Source organism: Sapajus apella, unplaced genomic scaffold (genome assembly GCF_009761245.1).
Source record: "Sapajus apella isolate SASKATOON/1434 unplaced genomic scaffold, GSC_monkey_1.0 scaffold66, whole genome shotgun sequence".
Taxonomy (NCBI): domain Eukaryota; kingdom Metazoa; phylum Chordata; class Mammalia; order Primates; family Cebidae; genus Sapajus; species Sapajus apella.
Window position 1 is genome coordinate 10031006 of NW_022437006.1, and position 17437 is coordinate 10048442.

The following is a 17437-nucleotide window of genomic DNA, read 5'->3' on the forward strand; positions in this document are numbered from 1 at the left end:
AATGCCAAGTAGGCTACAATTTTTAAGTATGTGTAATTCTTAGAGCTACCACTAAAAACATTAGTCAATGTCTTGTGTCACTCTGTCTTCATCTCAAGAAGGGTGAGTAAAGTACAGTAAGATATTTTGAGAGAGAGCCCATATTCACATAACTTTTATTACAGTATATTGTTATAATTGCTCTATTTTGTTATTGTTAATCTTTCTGGTGCCTAATTTATAAGTTAAACTTTATCATGAATATGTACATATAGAAAAACATAATATACGTAGAGTTTGTTACTATCTGTAGTTTCAGGCATCTACTTAAAACATAGCTCCTATGGACAAGTGGTAACTACTATACCCAGTTTCCTTCAAATCAGTCCAGGTTGGTCAGTTAAAATACTAAAAAACGTTCAAATAACCCAAAGAAGGAGGGTACAGAGGAACAAAAATAGAGGAAACACACAGAAAACAGACCTGAACCCAAACATAACCATAGTTAAAACATGTGAGATGCAGCAAAAACACTACAATATTAAATTTCTTCTATCAGAAAAGGTCTCAAGTCAGTAATTTAAACTTTCATGTTAAGAAACTAAAAAAGGAGCAAAATATATAGAAAACGGGCAGAAGAAAGAAAATAAGGAGAACAGAAATCAATAAAATTGAGAACAGAAAAACAGATAAAAATCAACAAAACCAAAAGCTCATTCTTTGAAAATATCAATACAATTTAAATTTCTTGCCAGACTGATGATGTAGATAACCCAAATAGTCTTAGTACTATTTGAAGAAACTGAATTTGTAGTTAAAAGCCTTCCAAAAAAGAAACCTCTAGGCCCACGTAATTTCCCTGGTGAATTCTACGAAATATTTAAACAAGAAGTGACACCAAATCAACACATCTCTTTCAGAAAATGGAAGATGAGCACTTTCCAAGTCATTTTATGAATCCAGCATTATCCTGATACAAAAAACAAACAAACAAAGATAGTACAAAAAAAGAACACATTTATATTCTGCTCATCAAAATAAAAACTATGGTACAGTCAATCACATAATGAAATACTGCTCAGCAAGAAAAAGAAATGAACTAGCATTTCAGTCAACAAATTGAATGCATCTTAAAGGTGTTCTATTTTGTGAAAGAAGCCAGTCTTAAAAGGCTACATATTATAGAACTGCATTTACATGCAAAACTATACTGATGAAGAACTTGTCAGCAGTTACCTGGGTTAGGAGGACATATGACTACAGAGATAGCACAATAGATTTTGGAGAGGGATAGAACCATTGCAAATCTTGACTGTGGTGGCAAAACAGATCTATACATGTATTAAAATTCACAGAACTATAAACCTCAAAAAAGCTCAATTTTACCATATATAATAAAATTTACATTTTCTTAAAAAGACTAACATGAAAGCAATTTTTTAAAAATATTATGAACTAAAATATAAATTGTTAACATTTTCAAGAAAGGCACTTTTTCACTGTGAACTTCATAGTCTCAGTCATTCCAATGCTTATAACTATTGCCAACACAGAAGTTACCCAAATTATACTGCCACAAGATGAGCTTGGGGAGGAGGTGTTTGAATGTTTTCTCTCTGTTTTCTCCATTTCTGGAGCACTGACAGGTCTGAGAGACAACGGAGACCTATAACCTGTAGTGATACAGAGATTAAAAACAGGCTCAATTTAACAGCTCCACTAAATTCTAAGGCAGAGTTGCAGAAACAGATCAGTTCCAAAACACTAATAATGATAGCATGGGGGATCACTGGAGGAAGGCCTCCATTATGACTCTTAGGTGACACTCTGTTAGGTTACATTCTTAGGTGACAGTTGTCTACTCTATGGGAAGAATATATTTACAATGCAGTACTTTAAGAAAATAAAAATGAGTGCCTTTTATGTGCCTGGATAGTTTACCATGAGAGTCTGATAAAGAAATTATCATATATGACAGGCTTCCATTATTTCTCCAAATAAAAAACAACTGTAAACAGTAGTATATGTCCTTCGATAACTATATTTATGCAATTGTTGTCTAATAATCCCACCCCTGCATAAGGTATGGAGGACAGAATATAAAGAGTTGATGACGTAATCTTCATTTAAACTCAAGACTCTCATTCCCATTTACTAAAGTACAATGACATAACTAATTTATATGGTAAGGTCAAACCTGAAGCTCTCTTATATTTATTCCCGCCAGGCAATTTCTGAATGCCTACTGCAGGTACTTTAAAGGGAAGAGTTGTATGTGTGGGCAAGTAGAGTTTACATACAGAAAACTAAACTTTATGCCTATTAGAGACAGAAAGCAAAAGAGCAGTGAGATGTTACAGACTCATTTTTACAACCAAGCCTCCCAAGATCATAGGAGCACTTGGGATCAACAGCACTGTATTTTCACATATGGCAGGCAGAATAGTAAAAAGAAGAAAGGCATTCTGGACGGAAGTACGGAAGCAAAGGAAGAACTGGTGAATTTCCATCCTTTTAATAAAACAGGAAAACTGTCAACTATATTTTTACTTTAACACTTGGTGTACCTTGGAAAGACTTCTGAGCAGAAATGACAATACCTGTCCATCTGCTCACCTCCCAATAAAGGGAAATGGGAAAATTATGTAGGACATAGAAAATACTTGCAAATAACAAACAAAGCTCTCTTAGTTCATTTGTGTTGCTGTATTAAAAAAAAAAAAAAAAAAAAAACGACCTGAGGTAATTTATGAAAAACAGAAATTTCTCACAGTTTTGGAGGCTAGGAAGATCAAAGGCATTAGCAGGTTCAGTGCCTAGTAAGGATCTTGTCCCTGCTTCCAAGATGGCACCTGTTACTGCATCTTCAAGTATTAAGTGTAGGGCTTTTAGGAAGTGATTAGGTTGTGAGGGTTCTGTTCTCATGGATGGCCTTATAAAAGGGGTCTGCTAGTTCTCTCCAGCCCTTATATAAGGCACTAATTCCATCCATATAATAGGGACCAATTCCATCCATGAAGGCAGAGCCTTCACAGCTTCATCACCTCCTAAAAGTCCCACCACTTAATACTGCTGAATTCAGGATTAAGTTTCAACACGAATCTTGCAGAGGGCAGGAACACTGAAACCACAGAAAAATCCTAAGGGTTAAAGGGGCAGAATTAGTGAAAATAAATGACCACATACAAACGCGTGTTACAGAAGAATGAGAATGGATGTAATCTACAATAGGAAAAAAGGGATGATGTTCAAAACACTGATTCTGAAATTTCACCCTGTTCTATTTGAACAAGATTTTAAAAACTCTACATTACAGAGTTTCAACTCCAGAAATTAGTTTCTCTTGCACAAATGCTGAAAGTTACTCTTTGGCTGATTCCTTGAGAATTGTTAACTTTCTTCATACTAATCCCTTAAAAACTGGTACAAGTAGCTATTATGAAACGAAGAGGGGAAAAAGCAATTATTTTGCATAGTAAACAGGACATCTACTGTTTTCTTTAGCTATGCCTATTATCTGAATATCTTAAAACACCAACTCATCCTTCCAGGTATCTCAGAGATAAGCACAATTATGTTACATAAACGTATGTAAATCAATGTGCCCTCATGTAAATATTTTACACATAATTTAAAGAAGCATTTCACAATCCTACTCCTAGAAAATACTACAACTTTAACCCAGATACTGATTATATTACATATTATGCAAACTTAACGAAAATTCTGCCACTTTAGCATTAAGGCATAAATAGATAATGGGATTCTTTTCCTAAATGTAATCATATTACAAATGCTACAAACACTCACAAACTGGATTTTTGTGTAAGGTTTTCACATTATTTTTAGCTACTACTTTCTCACAGGTCATGAATTATCTCCTTTAACTTTTATAGAACCTGGTAAAAGAGATATGTCAATTTTACATACAATGAAAGTAAGTAACATGCCCAAGATCAACAAGCCAGCGTTAAGTAGTAGGACTGGAACCCATTAGCAATTTACCAGTAAATAACACAAATATTAATACAAGTCACCAGAAATTACAAGTATTCAAACAACAAGAAGTGGTAATATTCTTAATGATTCAAAGGACTGCAAAAATGGTAAGCTTTTACCTGCCCTCTTTATCACTATATTGCCAGATCCAACAGCATGCCTTCAAGGGAGTGTCCAATAAACAGCTTTGAATGAATTATAAATATGTTCAACAACCACAGCACATGTTATTTGTCAGGTATGATTCTACCTACACGTAGCCCCTCTCTCTATGTATGACATATTAAAAAAACACTATGATCTTGAGAGATTAACTTCATTTTACTGCGATACTGTCATTACCTTCATTTTATTTTGGAAGCACCTAGCGAGTGGTGGAGCTGGGACTGAAATTCAGGTAATCAGGCTCCCCTATGCTCTTAACCATGACACTAAACTGCCTAACAAAATAGCTTTGTAAGGGTCGTAAGTTATCCAACGACACACCTGAATACCATCTCCCTACAGTATTTAAGTAACTAATTAAATAACATTTATCTGAGTCCAGTGGTAATAGCAGTTAACTCTATGTTCCATTCTCTTAAATTACCTCTAGTGAGTGATTTCCAAGCCCTTTTAGTGCAAAGAACCTGAGAGTAGAATAACTGGATCAAGACCATCCTGCTCCACCAGGTTCCAAAACACCATTAGTATTCCCCCTCCCAAAATACACTAATAGGGAAAACAAAACTGTTATTAGTAAGATACTAGGTATCAATGTCTAAGGTTAAAAAAGAAACAGGGCAGGTGATTTACAAATTAACAAAATAAATATTGTCAAAGAGTATATATAGTTGGTTTTTGGAAGAGACCAACTCAGACCAAAATAACGCTTTCAAAGATAGAGTGATATTGGGATTGTCTCCCAAATGTAATCTTATTATAAACGCTACAAACTGCCAACTACCTTTTCAAGTGAAATCTCTAACTAGTCAGTCTTCTGCTATGTTCGTTATGACTAACACATAAAATGACTTGTTCAACACCATAAAGTATATCAGTAAGATATATTAATGAGAAAGGAAACAGGGATGAAAAGTCAAAAACGAAAAATGAACTTAGCCCTAAAACAAAATACTCTAAATGATGTGATAATTTAGAAAAGTCTTATAAATCCATGCCAAAGAAATAACCCTGATAATAACCCAAGTCCCTTAAAGTTACATCAAAATAATCCCTAAACAAAGAGCCCCTTAGAGCTCTAAGAGTCCTGTCTCCCAAAAAGATCCAAAAACTGAAACACCATACTCCCATTTTCTGAGGAATAAATATAATCTGTCATCCTTGAATAACTACTTTTTTAAAAATCTCATTTCCCCTCAACCAGTTAGTCTAGTTACAGATTAACTCTAGGCTGTTCACAGGGCTATTCAGCCTGAAAATTTGGAGTATTCTCCCTAGTCCACTGGTTTTCAAATTTTTTAAGTTTTATAAATATTTGATTCAAATTTTATTTTCAGATATATTACCAAATATGGTTTTGCCCAATATGAAGTAGGCCCCCACTATAGCCTACCTCAAAAAATCCAGGCAGAATACTAAAGGTATTCATCTAAGTACTATACTCTGAGAAATAAATAAAAGTAGGTGGAATGTGGAGGGAAGTAAAAATCTGGAGAAGTGAACTGCATTGAGTCTTCCTACTTTATTTTTCATCTTTTCTCTCATAGCTTTGTCCTAAGGGTGGCTACATAGTGGCAGTGGAACAGGTGGCTAAAAGTCTGAGAGAAGCCCCATTTTTCTGTGTGTTTCTAGCCAAAAGGGCCAGGAAAGGGGACACTGCAGGTGGGTGGGAGGAAAAAAATCCTGGAGAGAGTCTGATCAAGGGGATTCCTTAATTCTCCACATGAATCTACACACATCTTAGCTGAACTATGCAAGCATTCAGTTAGCACAGGACAGACCCAGACCAATACAGCAAAGGCTTTGAAACTAAAGGTGAACTATCACCCCCAAAAGGCAAGACAAAGTTTGTAGTCTGAGGCCAGGCATGGTGGTCCATAACTATAATCCTAGCACTTTGGGAGGTAAAGTGGGAAGACTGCTTGAGCTCAGGAATTCAAGACCAGCCTGGGCAACATAGCAACACCTAATCTCTACCAAAAAAAAAAAAAAAAAAGTTAGTCAGGCGTGGTAGTGCACACAGGCAGTCCCAGCTACTCAGGAGGTTGAGGCAGCAGATCGCTTGAGCCAAGGATATCAAGGCTGCAGTGAGCTATGGTCTTGCCACTACACTCCAGCCTGTGCGACAGAGTAACATCCTATCTCAAAAACGAAACAACAAAAAAACTACCAAAATGTACAGTCTGAATCTTATGGACTGTTTGCTAAAACAAAACAAAAACAAAACATATCTAAAAGACTATTTATAGGACCTACAGTCTGTATAACATAATATTGTTCAGGATACAGTTCCAACTTACTTGAGATACAAAGCACAAGAAAATATGGCCATTTCTCAATGAAACAATCAATAACTGCCAACCCCAAGATAACTCAAATATTGGAATTACTGAGGACTTTATTTTATTATTATTATTACTTGAGACAAGAGTCTCGCTCTGTCGTGCAGGCTGGAGTGCAGTGGCACGATCTCGGCTCACTGTAACCTCCAAAATCTCAGCTCACTGCAAATCCCCATCTCCCGGGTTCAAGTGATTCTCCTGCCTCAGCCTCCTGAGTAGCTGGGATTACAGGCATGCACCACCATGCCTGGCTAATTTTTGCATTTTTAGCAGAGACAAGGATTCACCATGTTGGTCAGGCCGGTCTCAAACTCCTAACCTCATGATTCGTCCTCCCTGGCCTCTAAAAGTGCTGGGATTATAGGTGTGAGCCACTGTGCCTGGCCAAGGACTTTAAAATAGCAATTATAACTATGCTCCATGGACAAAAAAATAAACACTTTCAAAAAAATGAAAAGATAGAATTCTCAGCAGTGAAATAGTAAGCATAAAAATTAAAATTTTAGAGATAAGAAATATGATGTCTAAAAAAAGCGACAGTAACAGAATAGAAATGCAAAGGAATGAATCAGTGGACATGACGCCAAATCAATAGAAATGACCTAACCTGAAGAACAGAGAAGTAAAAGAATGAAGAAAAAAATGAAGAGTCTCAGGGTCCTGTGGACAAAATCAAAAGTTTTATTTGTCATGTGAGTAACATAAAGAGAAAGAAATTGGTACAGAAAAAAATATTTGAAAAAATAATGTTCATAAGCCTCCCAAACTTGAAGAGCACAAATTTAGAAATTCACGAAGCTCAGAGAACACTAAATAAGATAAATGCAAAAGTAAAACATGCTTATAAATCATAATCAAAGGCCAGACGATGTGGCTTATGACTATAATTCCAACACTGTGGGGGGGCCAAAGTGGGTGGATTGCCTGAGGTCAGGAGTTCAAGACTAGCCTGGCCAACATGGTGAAACCCTGTCTCTACTAAACCTGAAAAAATTAGCTGGGTACGGTGGCTGGCACCTATAATCCCAGCTACTTGGGAGGCTGAGGCAGGAGAATCACTTTAACCTGGGAGGTAGAGGTTGCAATGAGCTGAGATCGTGCCGCTTCACTCCAGCCTGGGCAAAAAGAGCAAAACTCCATCTCAAAAAATAAATAAATCATAATCAACTGCGACAAAGCAAACGTGAAGAAAAAAGCATTTTTTAAAATTTATTTTTATGTCAATAATTTTTGAGGTACAGGCGCTTCCTGGTTACATGGATTAAGTTCTTTAGCGCTGATTTCTAAGATTCTAGTGCACTTGTCACCTGAGCAGTGTTACACTGTACCTAGTACGTAGTCTTTTATCCCTCACCCCCTGCCAACCTTCACCCTGAGTCCCCAAAGTCCATTATATCATTCTACTTATTTATTTTTGAGACAGAGTCTTACTCTGCCGCCCAGCCTAGATAGAGTGCAGTGGCGTGATCTTGGCTCACTGTAACCTCCACCTCCGAGACTCAAGCAATTCTCATGCCTCAGCCTCTGGAGTAGCTGGGATTACGGGTGTACGCCACCATGCCAGGCTAATTTTTGTATTTTTAGTAGAGATGAGGTTTTACCATGTTGGCCGAGCTGGTCTCAAACACCTGGCCTCAAGTGATTCACCCACCTTGGCCACCCAAAGTTCAGGGATTACGGAAATGAACCACTATGCCCGGCCCAAAGCCCATTATATCAGTCTTATGCCTTTGTATCTTCATAGCTTAGCTCCCACTTATAAGTGAGAACATACATCTGGTTTTCCATTCCTGAGATACTTCACTTAGAATAATAGCCTCCAGCTCTGTCTAAGTTGCTGCAAAAGACATTATGACTAAGTAGTATTCCATGGTGTATACATACTACATTCTCTTAAACTACTTGTTGGTTGATGGGCACTTAGGTTGGTTCCATACCTTTGCAAATGCAAATTGTGCTACTATAAACATGTGCGTGCATGTGTCTTTTTCATACAATGATTTATTTTCCTTTGGGTAGATACTCACTAGTGGGACTGCTGGATTGAATGGCGGATTCCAATATGTACACAATATTATCATTTCAACATGTAATCAATTAAAACATTATTAAAGATGTAATCAATGTAATAATTGTTTAATGAGCTATTTTACATTCTTTTTGTAAAATCCAGTGTGTATTTTATACTTCTAGTACATCTCAACTCATATTAACACATTTCAAGTGCTCAAGATTCACATATATAGTTACTGGCTACTCAAATGGACCATGAAGCCCTAATGCAACCACTAAAAAATAATACAGAGATATAAGAGTTTAAAAATTAAGGGTTACATTGAAAATAAAATACCAAAATATATTCATATAATCTAAAAAAGGACAGACACTTCGGGAGGCTGAGGCAGGAGGACTGCTTGAGGCTATGAGTTCAAGACCAGCCTGGTTAAGTAACACAATGAGACACCTATCTCTACCAAAAATTTAAAAAATTAGCCGAGTGTAGGGGCATGTACCTGTAGTACTAGCTACTCTGGAGGCTAAAGCAGGAGGATTGCTTGAGCCCAGGAAGTTAAGGTTGCAGGGAATTATGGCCATCCCACAGCATTCCAGCTGGGGGACAGAGTGAGACCCTGTCTCTCCCCACACCTCCTAAAAAAGGAAGGAACTAAATGAGCAAACATTAATAATTATATTAAATGTAAATAATCGTGCACACCAATTAAAAGAGGTTATCAAACTGGATTTTAAAGAAAGAATGAATTATATGACTGTCTACAAGAAACGCCCTTTAAAAATAAAGACAGGTTAAATGTATAGAAAAGGATAAACAATGCAAACAATAACAGAAGATGGTTGGAATGACTATATTAATAAACTATATTTTAAACCTTTTAAAGGGCCTAACTGGATTTGTCTACCCTCCATTCAGTTTTAATTAAATCTAATTCTGTGGCAGTTTTGAAACAAAATGAAGATATTTTGTTTCACGCATCTCCCTCACATTACTCATGTTGATTCATTAAGTAACTGGACATGCACAACAGTTCCTAAAGAAATATGACCTATTACATTAAAACTGTCCTATCTGAAGGCTTTTCTATGATGAGGTTTTCAGGTGAATGATTGCTTATAAATTTTTTGAGTCATTAACATTTATTCCCCATTATAACAGTTTATAGAAGCATTCTTCTTGACAAGCCACCTAGGTATACAAAACAGCATTACAAGTATATTTACATTAAAAAAATCACCTATCAGGTCCAGGTGAGGTGGCTCATGCCTGTAATCCCAGCACTTCAGGAGGTGCCCACTGCTGAGATGTGCAGATCACTTCAGGTCAGGAGTTCAAGATCAGCGATCAGCCTGGCCAACATGGCAAAACTCCATCTCTACTAAAATACAAAAATTAGCTGGGTGCGGTAGTGCACGCCTGTAACACCAGCTACTAAGGAGACTGAGACAGGAGAATTGCTTGAACTTGGGAAGCAGAGGTTGCAGTGAACCGAGATCGTGCCACTGCACTTCAGCCTGGGTGACAGAATGAGACTCTGTCTCAAAAACAAAACAGAAAAACAAAACCTATCATTTGTAAACTGTTTCACTGATCCTAGAGAATTTTCAAAACAGTGTTGTTTTGGCTGCTCTCTTTAATGTCTGTATTTCTGTTTTGGTTTAAGTGCTAAATAACTACTGGGGCCAGGGAACTGAACTTGGTATTGGAATATAAAGACAGATTAAGATACTGTATCCCTTCCTGGTACAAAGAGTAGACCTAGAGACATAGGATATAGAAGATGAACAACATAGCATATGCTAAGTGCCAAATGTGAGAAATAGGCAAAGAGTTCCTAAGACATTTTTTAAATATACCAGTGGGGGAGTTAACTAATGACAGAGGAGAGTAAGAAAAATAATGATAATAAAGTGCAAAAACTTTAAGGTACTTAAGTCCAAGTTAGGACTTTGTGTTTCCTTAGGCAGACTTGAAGTCCACCACTCTCCCATTTATTTGTTTTGAAAATGGTTTATGAGATGTTTAAATTCGGGATTTTGAGCTTCATGCAGTAACAGAAAGGTGAGCTAGCGGGTGCGGATGGAAAGCACAGGAAACTAGTTAGGAGAAAATGGAAAAACGACTGGATATCAATAAACAAGGCCTAATAAGGACTAAGTTCCCCTGGAGCACAGACCTAATGGACATATAGATATCAACAAACCTGGAATTCAGAACTACAGGTAGAGTGAATGCTTACAATATACTCACAATGAGTATACTGTACAATGAACTAAATATTCTGGCATGCCTTTCCACATTTAATCCTCAACGTACCACAACACGGTACATTAAAAAAATTAAAACACCATCAAAATTGAACAGAACACTACATTAAAAATGCTTAAAAATCGCCCACTAAACAAAGCTAACTTAAGAGTATGAACAGAGACAGAGTTAGTGGTTACCACCACTGGACCTCGATAAACGTTACTTAAAAGTTAGGTGAGGAAATGGAGATATTGATTAGGTCACCTATAAAAGGTGATAGTCATCCAGGACAACCAGAATTCAAAGCCAGGTCTGACTGATTCCTAAACTTATATACAAAAAAGAAAAAGGAGGAAAAAAAAATGAACTAATTTTTAACCTTATTGTCAAAATTACAACAAAAAGCTTCCTCTAAAAGTACATCTGAGAAGTCTAGGGTAAAAGAAAGGGTAAAAAAGGAAGAAGTTTAGTCTTATCCCTAATAGAGATGTGAGAGTCTCAAGAGGGTTTACATTTACTCAAGAGGATTTAAATTTCTTGAGAACACTTAAAATTTTCACTAAAAGTGTTGGTATAATAATCTACAAAAAGAAGCATAAACTTTAAAAGAACATGTCTATATGCTGCTATTCTGGCTGGAGGCACTGAAGCCCAAGATAGTGAGTAAAATATCCATGTTAGGAATAGTGAGGGAACCCAGATTAAGGCATTAAAGCTCAAGCAGAATGGTAAAATCTTCAGTATAGGGTATCTAAGAAGTATGGAGTAAGGGGTGCATCCCAGGACAGGATGTCAGAGCCTAAGTAGAGAAAAAAGTTATGCAAAGAAGGTACAGAACAGCAAAGGCAATGGGAAATTGGCCACATGTAGGGAATTGATCAAATTTAGTAAGTAAGGATAATGAGTCAGATTTCTCCTCATTAGAAGGGAGTTATAAATTTGGCAATGGAGAAAATGAGGACAAATCTTGTGGACTGAAATCAGAGAAAGGAGAAATTGGTACCAAGTCATGGTTTTCTACACACAGATACTGAAATTAGAGCATCCAAGTCTTGTTTTCCAGACATTTTTCTCCACTAAAAGCAACCAATCTTTGGAGAAATGTTTGATTCCAGTGCCGGGGCAGGGAAAGTACAAAATGAGCTTTGTTTTCTTATGTCAAAAGTAAGGAAGTAGCCGGGTGTGGTGGCTCACACCTATAATCCCAGCACTTTGAGAGGCCAAGGCAGGTGGATCACTTGAGGTCAGGAGTTCAAGACCAGCCAACATGACAAAACCCTGTATCTACTAAAAATACAAAATTCAGCCAGGTGTAATGGCCCATGCTTGTAATCCCAGCTACATGGGAGGCTGAGGCACAAGAATCGCTTGAACCTGGGAGTCAGAGTTTGCAGTGAGCCAAGATCACCACACTATCCAGCCTAGGTGACAAAGCAAGACTCCACTTCAAAAAAAAAAAAAAGGAAGTGTGAAGAGCAACTCAAAAGAAAACAGAAACTAGCTTGAAGGGCTTTCATTGGCCAAAGCTGAGACCCTTTCGGAATAAATAAATGGCAAGTTTCATAAGGAATGGACTATTTATACAGTCTTAAAATACTTTTCCACAAAATGCATGTTAATTACTAATGGGGCAAAAGTGACTTTACAGTGAAGAAGCTTGGGTGACACTACCTCAATCAAGTTATCAAAGTGCACATCATCAGTAATGAGACAAACAGAAATTATATGCCGTTTGATGGGACACAATGAGAAAAACACAGCATCATTACTGTCAAATAGTATACAATCTTAATCTAACCATAAGGAAATATCTGGCATCCTAGAGAAAGAAAACTACACATGAAAAAAACTAGGTATGAAAAAAAAGAAGTATCAAACTCAAACTGAGACATTTTGCAACAGAACTAATTTATAAGCTTTAAAGAGTACCAACAAGGTCATGAAAGTCAAGACTGAGGGGCTGTTCCAGGTTAAAGGAGTCTAAAAAGACATTGCAGTTAAATGTAACACAGAATTCTGAATTCTTTTGTTACAAAGGAAACCACTGTGGAAATTGGCAAAATTTGAATGGGGTCTGAGGTTAGATTCTAACAATATAGCAAGATTAATTTCTTGATTTTTTTTTTTTTTGAGACAGGGTCTTGCTGTGTTGTCCAGGCCGTAATGCAGTGGTACAATCTTAGCTCACTGCAGCCTCGACCTCCTGGGCTCAAGTGATCCATCTCGGCCTCCTGAGTAGCTGAGACCACAGGTGCTTGCTACCACACCTAGCTAATTTTGTTTCTTTTTTGTAGAGACAAGGTCTCACTATGTTGCCCAGGGTGGTCTCAAACTCCTAGGCTCAAGTGATCCTACTGCTTCTGTCTCCCAAAGTGCTGGATTAGAGGTGTGAGCCACCATACCATGTCGATTTCCTAATTTTGGTGATTATGCTGCAGTTTTACAACAGAAAGTCCTTGTATTTGTGTGAGGTGATGAGACTGTACATGCAACTTACTCTCAACTGGTTTAGGAGGAAAAAGGTCTTTGTAGAGTACATGGAACTTAAGTGGGATTCTACAACTAACTCTCAAATGACTCAAGGGGGAAAAGTTCTTTGTACTGTACTACGGACTTTTCTGAAAGTTTAAGAATTTTTTTTACAGTTACCTATAAAAATTCACTTACGGCAGATAAAGCAGTGTTCCTTTCAAATGAAGAACAGTATGTATTTTCATCTCTTCTTTTTATAAGACCCTGCTTTATTATTTAGAAGATTCTCAATGACCTTTGATCTATATCTGCATCATCCAATACAATAACCACTATTTAGTACCTCAACTGCACTGCCATTGTTACAAGTGCTCAATAGCCACATCACTACCAACTACTATACTGGGCAATACAGATTCAGAACACTTCCATCATTAAAGAACTGTCTGCTGGACAGCACTGATCTAGAGGTTGAGAGGCAACTAATATAATAAACAACTAAAGGCTGAAAGTCAGATGGACCCAGCTATAAAAGGTGACAGTCATCCAGGACAACCAGAGTTCAAAACCAGGTCTGACTGATTCTTAAACCTATATAAAAAAAAAAAAAAAGAAAAAGAAAAAGAAAAAAAAACAATTAATTTTTACCTTATTGTCAAAATTACAACAAAAATACACCTCTAAAAATACATCTGAGAAGTCTAGGGTAAAAGAAATGTATAGATACTTGGCAACTTCTCTGACACTTAACAAGTCATTTAACTTCTCCAGAGCCCCAGACTCATCACTGCAAAATGAACTAAGACATTCAACATTGCAAGGCTACTAAAAAGATCAAATGAAAACATACGTAAAATGTCTACAACAGAGTGGCTGACACATAGTAAATACCTGATAAACATTAGCTGTCTTCTGTAAAATGGGTGATAATTTCTGAAACTTTGATTTCAAAACTTTTAAGCAATTACAGAAGCAGCAGTTTCAAAGTAAGAACCTTACTGTCCTGCTTGTTCAAAAGGGCAATGAGCTTCACATCGTTAGAGTCAACAAAAATTTTTTTAGTTCTTACCTTATCCAACTCTTATCAACACTTGACCCAACTCTCTCTCCTTGACATCTCTCTCCTTGTAACACTCTCCTCCTTTGGTTTCTGTAACACCCCGTTTACCCTCTACTTCTCTGATCTTCACAGTCTTCTCTGGGAGCTCACAATCTTCTAGCAAACTTTTTTAAATCTTAGAGCTCATTGTGATTCCATCCTAGGCTTTTTTTTACTCCAACCTATATTTCCTCCCCTAGGCAATTTCATCCATATCTATAGTTCCAATCACCTGTATGGGTGACTCCAGTTTTCCATGTCCAGCCCGTACTCCTCCTCTGAATTTTAGAATCATATATCTAATTGCTTACAGAAATTTCTACCTGAAAACTCCAAAGGTACCTTAAGCCTGATATGTCAAAACCAAAAAGAGCTCTGTTCCTTATCCGGTACCACTACCAACCCAGGAGTGCAACCCAGAAGTAATCTTTGAAATTTATTTCTCACTCACTTTCAATCTACTGAGGCCTGCTGGTCTCAAATCCCATCCACTGAGCACATCCCCACAATTATGATCCTAATTTAAGTTATCCTCATCTCTCTCAGACTACTGAAGAAGCCTCCTACTTCTCCCAGATCTCTTGCTACCTCTCTCCTCCCTTTCAATACACATCATCGCAATCCTAGTTCTGCCTTCTGGAGCTAAAGGAAATAAATATGGCTTCCAAATTACATTTTTAACAATAAGATAGTTATACTGCTTGACATGGTTTGGTTGTGTCCCCATCCAAATCTCATTTTGAATTGTACTCCCATAATTCCCATGTGTTGTGGGAGCAACCCGGTGGGAAATAATTTGAATTATGGGGGTCATTCCCCCATACTGTTCTCATGGTAGTGAATAAGTCTCACAAGATCTGATGGTTTTAATAGGGGTTTCTGGTTTTGCATCTTCTTCATATTCTCTTGCCACTACCATGCAAGAAGTGCCTTTCTCTTCCCGCCATGATTCTGAGGCCTCTCCAGTCATGTGGAACTGTAAGTCTTATTAAACCTTTTTCTTCCCAGTCTCAGGTATATCAGCAGGGTGAAAACAGACTAATACACTGCTCTATTCTTAGCTAAGGCATTCTTAGTTCCTTCTATATTAAGACAAATGATAGTTTCAAGGTCACATAACGTCATACTCCTCTAAAAACATAGAACCCTTGGACTGGGTGTGTTGGTTTATTCCTGTAATCCTAGCATTCTGGAAGGCCAAGGTGGGAAGATTACTTAAGCCCAGGAGTTTGAGACCAGCCTGGGCACTATAGTGAGAGCTGTGATCACACCACCGTACTCCAGCCTGGCAGACAAGAGTGAGATGCTATCTGAAAGCAAAAACAAAACCAACAACAACAACAAAAAAACATGGACCCCTCAAATGAACATGGCCCATGTGCATGGATATAAGTAACCTGGCACTTTATGCCACAGATTGAGACTTGCTTAGTCTATTAAGTTTCAAACCACAATCATTATTTGTAACGTTTATAGCTGAAAGCAAGTTAATTCATTAACTTACATGTAAGGCATTGTTCAGGTGTTTAGGGGCAAAACAGTGACCAAAACTGACAAATGCTGATCTCACAGAAGATACATTACAGTGAAGAAAATACACAATAAACAGAGTTAGTAGATTATGCGGTATGTTGCAAAATGATAAAGGCTATGGAGAAAAATCTGGTGTAAAAATAGATAGTAAATATTGAGGAGATGGGGGGAAGGCTGTTGTTTTCTACACAGTAGTTAGAGGAGACCACAATAACTTAGGGGAAAGGAGATTGGAGTCAGAGAGGAAGAAGAGACTCAAATCATAGGGCCTTGTTGGCCATAATAGTATGGAATTTACTATGATTGAGAAGGAAAGCCATTTGAGAATAGAAGTTACATGACCTGACATTTTATCAGGATCATTCTGTCTATGGAGCGTTAAAGACTGTAGATTGGCAAAGGTCACAGTGACTTTTTAGGAAGTTATTCTGCAAGCAAAATAGTGGTTGTGTTTTTACATTCTGCATTGAATTTCTAATGTGTCTATGTACCAGGAATTCATAAAGTTCATAGCCAGAACTTAAAAAAAATACAATACAAAGATGACTTTTGAGAATAGTAAAAGAATGATATCGGATATTTTAACTCTGGGCTCTACTCAGTAGTACTAACAGTTACTACTGCTCAGAAGCAAGACATGGTGCAAAGCTATTAATTTATTTTGGGGGGCAGACTAATAAAAATATGGGTTTTAAGTTTCTTTATTTCACTGGGCAAGGTAAGTCAAGACACAATTAACATCATTAAAAGACAAGAGCAGACGAGGGCAGAGCTTTGCTAAAGGGACGTTACAATAAAAATTATTCTACAGTTGACTTTCTTTTTATTCCTTTTATGCCTGCCACCCTCTTTAATTAAGGCACTACAACTATCTCTGATATACCTTAAAAGTTCAGTATTAAGTTGATGGATAGTATAATACTGTACTTCCTTATTACTAAAAGATGTTATTGATGATGAATCAACAGTATCATATAACTGCACTGATTCATCCTATCTCTGCTGAATAAAACCACAGGTTTTCAAGAAAACTGTCTTAAGCTCTAGTTGGTGCCAAAGGACGATGGGGAGCTGAGTAACTCTTGAAAAGTTTCCATCTTAACACACTGTCCCCATTACCACATGAAGACATTAACAGAAAAAAAAAAAATTCTCCTTAAAATTTTCTCCATGACATTTTTTCAGGCAACATATTTAGAAATTTTACATTTTCTTCTAGTTTTCTTCCCTTTTATATTGAAAAATGTCTTTAAACCACAAGTATACTTACAGTAAACAAACATTCAAATTTTACCCCAATGAAATTTTAAAATGTACTCAAACTCTCAGGCAAAAAGTCACTATTTGAATGTGAAAAAGTGAATGACTGTTAAAATATTTGCAAGCACCAAAAAATATTATGGCTAAAATGCAGCTACCCTGAGAACTAGTATTTCTTAAAAACTCACATTGCATAAAAAATATAAATTCAGATTATTCGATAGAATATAAAACAAAAGCAATACAAAAGTTTAAAGATTTCATTTCTCTTGCCCAATCAGTTGAAACAACAAAAACAAAAGGCCCATAAAGTTTTTCTTGCATCTT

The 17437-nt window shown here is 36.9% G+C and overlaps 1 protein-coding gene across 4 annotated transcripts in view; it reads right to left on the reverse strand.

Moving 5' to 3' along the window:
- SCAF11 (SR-related CTD associated factor 11) overlaps positions 1-17437 on the reverse strand; it is a 78660-nt gene that overhangs the window by 59629 nt on the left and 1594 nt on the right. The gene's annotated exons all lie outside the window — the stretch shown is intronic.